This window comes from Lemur catta, chromosome 5, assembly GCF_020740605.2.
Source record: "Lemur catta isolate mLemCat1 chromosome 5, mLemCat1.pri, whole genome shotgun sequence".
Classification (NCBI taxonomy): Eukaryota; Metazoa; Chordata; class Mammalia; order Primates; family Lemuridae; genus Lemur; species Lemur catta.
The window spans coordinates 12,293,428-12,303,948 of NC_059132.1; positions in this window are offsets into that span (position 1 = coordinate 12,293,428).

The following is a 10,521-nucleotide window of genomic DNA, read 5'->3' on the forward strand; positions in this document are numbered from 1 at the left end:
GTACTTCCCCCAGCTAAGTATGAGGATTCCAGTTCCTACCCTTGTTCACCACCACTTGGCATTGTCAGTCTCCATTTTAGCCATTCTCATAGATGTCTGTATTAGGGTTTTCCAGAGAAATGGAGCCAATGAGGAGGGGGTGAGATAGAGAGAGAAGGGTACACCAGCAAGCTAGAGACCTAGGAAGAGCTGATGCTGCAGTTCCAGTCTGAAGGTCATCTGCTGGCAGAATTCCCGCTTCTTCAAATGAGGCCAGTCTTTTTCTTTCAGGCCTTCAAGTGATTGAATGAGGCCCACACACATTATATAGGGTAATATGCTTTACTCAAAGTCTACTGGCTTAAATATTGATCTCATCTAAAAAAAAAAAAAACCTTCATAGAAACACACATCACCATCTCATTTGGGTTGGTAACTGGCTCCTTGCTTTGTCTTTTTGAAGAGGTCATGTTTCCCTGTTTGCTCTTGTTTCTTGTGGATGTGCATCAGTGTCTTTGCATTCAAGGATTGGTTGTATATTCCAGTCTTTGCTGTCTGGCTTGTTTTGGTCTTTCTAGGGTTTGTTTGCTTAGAGGTTCTTTGCAGTTCACCTGTTGAATCCCCTTTACACTAGGTCATTGCCTCCTTTTTGGCACTAGATGGCGCCTTAAGCCCAGGTTTACCTTGGATTTGGGACGTATCGGAGTGCTGCCTGTCCAGGATGGGGCAGAGTCCCAGAGGGGACCCACCAAGCGTGCCTTCTACAGCATGGTGCTGCTGAGCAGCTATCATGACTGTCTCCTTTGGCTGGGATAAAGAGCACAGTTTTGCCAACTGGGGTTGCTGGTCCCACCTCTCCTCTCTGTCTCAAGCCGCTCTCAGGGACTTTTCTCCCTTCAGGCACTCCTGGCCTTCCTGTGGGTTGTGGCTGGAATGGTTTTCCTATTAAGGAAGCAAAGATGGTGGGGAAGCTGGCTGTCGGCCTCCATCTTGCTTCTGCTTTTTCCGGTGTAGAAACTGAGATTCTGAGAGAATCTTCTGCATAGCCTGGTAAGTGGCAGTTTGGAGCAGGGGCATCGTGGATATAGAAGTGTTTCCCTTACTGTCTAGTTGAAATTGTTTTTACTTCTCTGTGGCCCTGGTGATTATCTTAGCCTCGGATTTGAGTTCTGGAATATTGCTGGTGATAATCTTGGCACTGGATGTTTGGTTTTGGTTTTCTGTGGGAAGGAATGAAACCAGATTGCTTCTACTCTGCCATTTTGGTGACATCACTGTCTCAACTTTTCTTCATCCTTATGTTTATGATATCTGCTGTAAGCAGCATATAGATTTTTTTTTGTCATTCTATGGTATATTTTAAGCAACATGAGACATTAATATTCCTATTATTTTGTGCAGTCAATATTCATTTGGGTTGACAGACATATTTACCCTTTCCATTAATTTTTATTTATTCTTATGTATCCATGCTTTCAAATGGGATTGTTTGCCCTCTATCTGAAGGTTCACCTTTACTTTTTATGTTAGTGTGATTCTACTGGTAGTGAATTCTCTTCGTTTTGATCTGATATGTATTTTTAAACTGTATTTTAAAGGATATTTTTGTTGGGTATTAAATTCAAGGTTGCCAACTGTTTTCTTTCAGCACTTTAAAAATATTGTTGTCTTCTAGTTTCTGGTATTTCTTTTGAGAAATCAGCTCTTATTCATATTGCTGCCTTTTTCAAAGTAATGCATCTTTTTTCCTCTGCCTGTTTTTCAGATCTTCTTTTTGTCTTTGCTTTTCAGCAGTTTTACCGTGAAGTGACTAGGTGTGGTTTTCTTTGTAGCTACTCTGCTTGGGCTTCATGGTACTTCTTAAATGTGTGACTTGATATCATTGGTCAGTTTGGGTAAATTGTAGGCCATTATTTTTTCAGCTATTGCCTCTGCTCCATTCTTTCTCTTCTTTTCTGAGACTCCACTACACGTGTTAAATCTTTACTCTGTTCCTTATTCTCTTGTGCTCTTTTCTGTAGTTTCCATGCTTGTTTCTCTTAATGCTTCTGTCTGGTTATTTTCTACTGATCTATATACCAGTTAACTAATTCTCTCTTCAGTACTGTCTAATCCTCTGTTAAACCCTCTACTAAGTTCTTGATTTCAGTTTTGTCTTTCATTTCTCAAATTTCCATTTCCATTCTGCTGAGTTTTCTTCAGAATGTCTTCAGGATATTTTCTAGAACGTATTGATCAGAGTTACTGCTAATACCATTATGATAACTGAAACCATGTTTTTCTTCTTGTTTTTTGGTCTTTGGATTTGGAATCCTGGTATGCTAGGGGATTTTTTTTTAATCAAATACCAGATGGTGCATAATAAAAATTGTAGAGATTATTTGAGGCTCTGGATGATATTATCTTTCTCCAGAGAGAATTGGCTTTTATTTCTGGCCAGTGTTTAAGGTAGAGGAAGTTCATGTTAATCCTATCTGGGATTGAGCTGACTGATGGCTGGGTTCAGTCTTTATTAAGGCTAGTATATATCTTGTCTAGGGTGTTTACCAGGGCCCTCTTTGAGTGGCCCTGAACTTGTTCTTGTCCCTTATACCCCACAAGACTGCCTACAGCTCTGCTGAACTGCTTAGCCTCTAGGCTGCCACTCAATGCCTGGTGGGGGAAAGTTATACTAAATATTGCTTGTTTTTTCCTTGGAATTTTGGCCCCCCTCAAGGTCTTACCACCACAGTAGCTCTCCAATCCTTTTGAATCATTTTTTTAATCTAGTGTTTTATTTTATTTTGCTAGGAGAGACATCAAATTTTATACAAACTTATTCCCCCCAGGCAGGAGAACAGGGATGGAGGAAATGCAAGGCACCGAGGAAACTGAAGCTACTATGCCCTAAGAACCTGTTTTGTCCTGCCCACGTGGAAGAATCACAGAGCTGTCTCACCGTGGTATCTCACTCCTGACTCCAGGAGAAGTTAGCATGAGTGACTGCGAACAGGATGCCCTGCAGGACGACAATGAGAGCTCATGGTCCAGACCTCAGCCTAAAGGCCCCTCCTGAGAGCAGCCAGTCTGGATCCCTCTCTCAGTCCCCACCTTGGGCATCGTCTGTACCATGGTCTGAGATTATCTCTCTTATTTAGTGGTACACTTGTTTATTGAGTGTCACCCTCCCCTACCCTGACCCCACTACTGCTACATGAAAGCAAGTACCTTAACCTCTTTGTTCCCACAGCATGTACCCAGACACCTAACACAGTGCCTGGCACACACAGGCATTCCACATTGATTTCTTGTATAAATGAACAAATAACTAAATGAACGGTCAAATTACAAAAGAGTATACGTAGAGGGATTAAAGGGCAAAAATCCCACGAGGACCATCCCCTCCACACAAGACCTTTGCCAAGAACACAGTTGCTCCTCTGCTGACACTTCCTCTCTCCCCACCTCCACTCCCCTCCCCACACAACTTCCCCAGACCTCACCTTCTCCCTCACCAAACTTCAGCCCTCCCCAGGAGGGGCTCACCACTTTGTCCTTTCTTAGGGACCTAAGCAATGTGTTTGGTGTCTGCCAGGCAGGCAGTGGCCTTTTCTGCTCCGTCTTAGCTGCTGGAGAGGGAGGTGGTCAGAGTTGAGTCCCAAGAGTGGGGGTGCATGCGAGCCTCCCAACTCAGTTAGGTCTCTCCATCGGCCCAGTTGTTTCTCCATCCTAAGGCCTTTCGGAAAGATAAACAAGAGTTTTCCTTGGCTATGTACATGCCAAGCTCCTATGGAGAAAAAGCTGTTTCTTTCTCCTGTGAGCGCGGTTTATGTCAGACCTTGAAGAACAATCCTCTCCCGTCCCCCACCCCATGTTGATGCCATTTCAAGAGAAACCACACCTGATGTTACTGGGTTTCTAAAGGATGGCACCAGCTTCCTCACGTCGGCTCCCACCAGCCTCCTGTGGCTCAAGTGTTGTGACAAAAGGGAGAGAGGGTTTGCCGGTTCATCCCACCACTTACACGTGATCGCTAACATTTCCTTCCACCTACGGCCGTGGTCAACCCTCAGGACCAGGGGGAGCTGCCTCCACCGCCGAACAAAAACCGTCCCCCTCTCCCCATGTGGTTTGGCTCCTGTGGCCCCAGACACCTCCCCGAATGCGCTGCTACAAAGTATAATCCCCCGCGTGCAGCTCTGCCTCCCCGGCTGGACCAGGGGGCAGGGACCGCGTGTTTTCTGCACTCCGTTCATGTGTGTACTTGTGTGCGCCTGTCCTTGTCACCGGATGATGGGCTCCGTGAGGTCACGAGCATTGCCCTGCGGTGTCCCCAGCGCTCAGGCGGGCACCCGACACGTGGTAGGGCCAAGGTTCCCCCGCCCCATGCTTTCCTCCATCCCACCAGTTAACTCCTGAGCCCCTTCTCAGAAGCGGACCCGCGCTGGGCGGCACACGAGTGTGTCACTCCGTTCCCACGACCGCGCGGCGAGGCAGGCGCCGTCACTCTGTGAGGCAGGGACCCTTAGCCCCGTTTTGCAGGTGAAGAGGAGGAGGCCCGGGAGAGGGGAAGTAGCTCAGCCAGAGGCGCGGGGGCCACCCTCAGCCCCGCCCGTCACGCCGCCCGGGAGCGACGCGGCGCAGAGCGGAGGACCGCGCGGCGGCCGGCAGGGGGCAGGCGCGGCTCCGGCATGAGGCCGCTCTGCCCGTGTCTCCCCTTTAAGAAACAGCTCGGTTTTCATTACCGAGAGGTGGGCAGCCTGGCTCCGCAGCACGACGGCCTGATTGGGCTTTCTGCAAACGGCGCTTGCAGAAAGCGTGTCGCGTCCCTGCGCGGGCGGGGCGGGGTGCCGGGCGCCAAGCCGCGATCAGTCGTGTCAAAGGGCGTTTCCCCCGCGAGGGCCGCCCCGCAGGGCTGAGCGGAGACCGACGGGGCCGCTCCCAGTCGCGAACGCGGTTCGGCCGCCGCGGGGCAGGGACGCAGGGGCCCCTGGGGAGGCGCGGGGGGCCTTCCCGCCCCACCTGCACCCGAAACGCTCCTGCGCCCGCTACCGGCTCTGCCACGCGCTTCTGGCAGCATCCAGAATGTTCCTGAGAGCGGGAAGGGGATCGATTCCTAGGGGGCAGGAACAGACCTTGCTCTTGAGCCCCCCCAGCTTCCGGGAGGCTGACCGACCCCATGGCCGGGCCGCCCCTGGGCGGGAAGGAGGCGCAGGCCGATCCCACGGGGGCCGGAGGGGGCAGGTGGGAGGAAAGATCTGTTCTCTAAAATGAAGAAATTATGATATATTTAAAACGCTTAAGTTGAATAAATAAATGCTATTAATCCTCAAAATACAATACCACATACCTGTGCTTTTCTGGAGAAAGTATAGGACTTACTGTTTTAATATGGGTTACAGGCAGAGAGGGTGTGATCATGATACCCAAGTTTACAGGTGTCTGATGGCTCGTTTCAATCCTCATACCAGTCAGTGGATCTGTGTGGCTGTTGTTTTACCTCAACATAATGTCATCTGTCTCCGTTTTCAGCCCTTTGTGAGCGAAAGCACCACGGGCCCCAGGGGACCTAGCCCAAGGCCGAGTTTGCTGCGGCTGGGTGGACCGGAGGGCCCCAGGCCTGTGGGGAACTGAGAGACAGTTCTCTAACCTGGCAGCTGGACAACTGAGCATTTCCTCCCTCCCCTGCGGCCTCCCCCCTAGAGCAACACAAACGCACGCCTCAGCTTCTGGGTTCTGCACCCGGTCTCTGGATTCGTGAAATTGCCTGCCTGCTATCTCATTTTCCTTCCAGATCCCCTTCCAAATCGAAGGAATGCTTAATCAGAGTTAGAGTCTGTTCAAAGCATCGTAGTATCACTCATTACTTGTTGAAGCCGAAGGATCTCATGCCCTTTCAGACAAGCAAAGAATTTCAATGAGACTGCAGAGTACAAGGAGGGCATGGGGTAAAACTCTCCCTTTGTAATCGATACCTTCCTTTTGAAGGTTCTGTGGGTAGGCAGGTTTAGAACTGGCCTCGTTTCCTTCCGATTTCACTAGGGTTGTGCCTTTGCTGAAATGTTCCAGAGGAACTGGATTAGTAATGCAGTGTAGATTGTGTTTCCTCCCAAAATAGTAGGGCATGTGGGATTCTGCCAACACCCAAGTCATGTGCCTGTGTCTTCCTCACTGCCCACGTTCCCTCGGGCATGTAGTTAACGTGGCTTCGGTTCTACTGCCTTCCTCCACTGACACCATCATCATCACACGCTGACAGGCACCAGTGCCACCCTCCTCCTGCGGGTTCCCCTGCCCCACTCTGGCTCCCTACGGTCTATGTCTGCACAACGGCCAAGGGTGATCACAAGTCAGCCCTATTCCTCCATTGCAACTATTCTTCCATGGCTCTCCCTCTAATTAAAAATAAAATCCAAAGTCATTACTGGCCTAAAAAGGCCCTGCCTTGTGTGGCTCCTCAGCCTCTCTGAGCTTGGCCCATGACCCCCACCCTTTCTCCCTGCGGTTCCTGGCACACTTGTCAAGCTCAGTCTTGCCCTAGGACGTTTGCACATGCTAGCTCCTCTGCCCCATACTTTCCCCTGAGATTTCAGTATGGCTTGTGTTTGCTCATTATTCAGATCTTAGTTTAAATCTCACCTGTCAGGCCTTCTCTAGACTCCCAATTAAAGTAGCCCCACTCATTCCTAATCTCCACCATAATAGCCGACTTTATTTTCCTCACAATGCTCAGCACTAATGTATTCTCATCTAAGTATGTGTTACTTGGTGACTGTCTGATGATTTACCTTTCCAGGATATAAATGCCAGGAGGTCAGGACTTGGCTGGTTTCATCCCCACAACATCCCCAGAGCCTAGGATAGTGCAAACGCTTGTTGGATGAATGATCTAATGAGTAAGGAAACTTCCCGATGGAATTCTTCTTTGTAGAATGACAACTTGGGTAATAGTTATCAGGTTCAAAATTCAGATTCGTGGTTCTGTGAATACAAGTAATGCCTTATCTTTGCAAGGCATTATCTCCTGAGATCTCCCAAGATAGCCCCATGTTGGGTGTGGGCATCACATTTCACTAAAGCTCAGAGAGTTAAAATGACTCACCAAAATCACATAGACAGAGCAACACACACACACACACACACACACACACACACACACCCTTCCAAGGACTCAAATCCAGGCCTTTGTCCCCACAGTGTAAATGCCAAGAGGACAGAGACTTTGCCGTCTCATCCCCAAAGTATCCTGAGGGCGTAATAATGGCAAATATTTGTTAAAGAAGGGGATGAAATGAATGATTGAATGAATGAGCAAACTCCTGGATGGAATTCTCTGCCTGGGACTAAGGCAACTCTAAAAAATAACACATTGCACCCTCTAGGCCTTGTCCCAGGCTGGTCAGCTGGGGCATAGGGAGGAGGCAGCTCTCTCCTCCTCCCCCCTTTCCCTAGGGCCTGGGTCAGTAGGGAGCAGTTTCCAGACAGGAGGCCCACTCACAACCCACTCTGCTCTCCCGGCCCCTGCACTCAGCCTGTCCTTATTACTCCAAGGTCCAAAAATCCACAGCTTTCTCAAGAACGAAGTTCTTGCTACTGAGAAGCAGCAGTAGCATCAGGCTCACCTGGCAGCTTGTTAGAAATGCAGAGTCTCAGGCGCCCAGAGCTACTGACTCAGAACCTGTGTTTTAACAAGATCCCAGGTGAACTTTTTGCATATTCTCGCCTGAGTGCTCCAAGCTACCTTTATCAGGCATTCCAATCTACTTTCCCTGTGAAATGTCAAAGCCTTGGGGCCCACTAGCTGCCAGCCCTCCTCCTGAAGCACAGCCCTTGTCTATCTAAAAGGCAATTTGAGAGCAGTTCTAGGAAAGAGAACTAACACAGGGATCCTGTTATCACTCACTCAGCAAACATTTATTAAGCACTTACCAGGATCGAGGCACAAGATGCGCCCTGAGGACGCAAATATGAGCCAGACAATATTTATCCCCCCCCCCCCCCGCCCTGCAAAAAAGGTAAACAAATGATACATAGTGATGATTACACGTCATAAGTGCCAGTCAGAAGGAGTGCTTCTGATGACAAAAAGTGGTGATGAGGGGAGGGCTTTAGAAAGAGTGACCCAGGCGGTTCTCTCAGAGGGAGGACGTGACAGCCCAGCCGAGTCCAGAAGGACAAGGAGCCAGCTCTGTTTTGAGCTGAAGCGAAGAAGGGGGCAGTCAGGGATAGGCAGATAATTTCCCACTGAGGAATAGCCCGTGACAAGACCCTACACCAGGACAGGGGCTCGCATCGCAAGAACCAGGAGAGGCCCAGGCAGGAGCGCAGGAGAGGGAGTGGTGGGAGGGCAGGTTGGGAGCAGGGCTGGGTCCTTCGAGGCCCTGGGGGCTCAGGGAGACACACAGAGTTTATTTCCAGGAACGGGGAGCTGCTGGAGAGTTTTTGCAAGGCCACAGAAAAGCCAGATTTCTGTTCCACCCTAGCTGCAGGGGTGGATGGGGTAAGTATTATCTCCAGGAGGCAAAAGACATTCCCAAGATAGTTGTGGCCAACAACTGCCAGGTCTGGGACAGTAATGGTCACGAGAGTGGGAGCATCTAGAGTTCATGGTGTAAGCGCTTTGTTCATGATTCCTTAATCCTTACCTGAACCGATGACGGACATGCTATTCGCCCCTCTGATGCATGAGAAAACGGATTCTCACAGGCTACCTAATGTGGCCAAGGTCACTGGGTCAGTCAGAGGTGGTGCAGGCACTGACACCTCCGAGCCATGTCCCTAACCATGATGACCCTTGGCCTTAGAGTCTGAGCCCAGCTTTGCCTGACTCCCAAACTCAGGTCAGCTCTGCGATCCCACACGGTGCCTGGGCCCACCTTCACATATTTTTGCTATTTATAAAGGCAAAGGGGAGATAATTGAGAAATTAAAAATCATGTTTCCCCAAAGGCAGTATCATTGAGCTGTCAGCTGAGGGACAGGAGGCCTAATTTCCAGCCCCTCCTTCCTCTTCCTGCTTCTTTCCCTAAAGAGAAAGATTTTGGGTTCATCCAGAAGTTTCCAGAAAACCAGACACAGCCCTTCTGGAGTTTGTGTCCAGTCTGGTAGCACTGACTCAACACCCTTGCTGTGGCGCATGACTCCCCACCATGGGAGGAATCCTGGCCCTAAGATGGAAAGAGACAGCAAGAGCTGGGCCCTATTGCCTTTAGTGGGTTCTGGGGAGTCATTACTGGGTATATTTGGTTCTTTTCTTTTTCTCTCTTTTGATATTGCAGGGAGGTAGAAGAGTTGAAAATAATCTCTTTAAAATGGTGACATTTGCTTGATCACATTGACATTTTTAAGGTATCAAAGTGCTGCTTCCTGAAATAGAACTCCAATGAAAAGGATAAAGAAAGCTCAAGCTTAGCTTTTGGCATGTGTAGTCACTGACTCACCGCCCTCCACCCCCCATCTGCCCACAAGCAGCTTTCTCTGCCACGTGACCACATGATAAGCAACACAAAAACACTGGTGCTTTGCTCTCATTCTGGGTTTGGACCCTGCTGTTCATTTTTAACTTCCTTAAGACAAACTGTACCGTTTCCAACTCTGGCCACCACGCTGAATCACAATAAGACGCTTTTTCCAGACAGCCAACAATGACACCCAATTTGACTAGAGAAAGATTAGAACTTCAGACATCCTGAGAAGACTCAAGGCATGCCAAAACAAAATGTTCTCTAATAAGAAAGACCGAATCGGTACTGCTAGATAAGAGTTTACCTTGTCGGGCATGAATGTTCATTTTTTGAATTCTTAGAGTTTATTCAAATCAAAGGGTCCCTATTCTCAGGGAATGGGGGTGGGGGATGCTGAGAGAAGTTTGCAAAAGAAAATTTTAAAGGAGGAAATGGTATGAATGATCAGAAAGGTAGACAGCATATCACGGAAGGGCGGATTTAGAGCACAGGCTGCTTGTCTGAAGTGGTATTTGTGGTCCTCATGAGAAGCAGGCTGGTGTGAGCCAGGGAACAGCATACTCAAAAGAGCTTTATCGTACAGCATTAACTTCTCTTTTCTTTCTTCTGGGATGGAAGGAGGAGGAGGGAATTAAGAAGATGCATTGGAAATGGGACGGGAGTGAGAAGCTAGGCAAGTACTCAGAACTTCAGTAAAATAAGTGTGGAAAAACCGCGTTAGAGGGCACATATATGGATGACGAAACAAAGTGAGGTTTCTAACGCTTCTTGACCTGAGTAATTATACTAAAATGTTCAAGTGGTATATCTCAAAGTATGCACCATGGAATCCTCTGTTACCTGTACCCGGAGCCTGTAGCAAAGAAATTGGGGGTGGGGCACATTTTCAACAAAGTAAACAGGTTTCCTTACGCAGAACTTCTCAGAGCCTTAATAACCTAATGTGTATTATTTTGACTTTTCCAAGAAACAGGGTGCCTCATTTTCTAAGCTTATTTAATGATAAAACTTGATTTTTTTTTTCTTGTGGAAAGGACTATCCTAGTCCTCTGAAGATCACAATTTAGGAAATGAATATTAAGAGTTTCTTCTTGTTTAT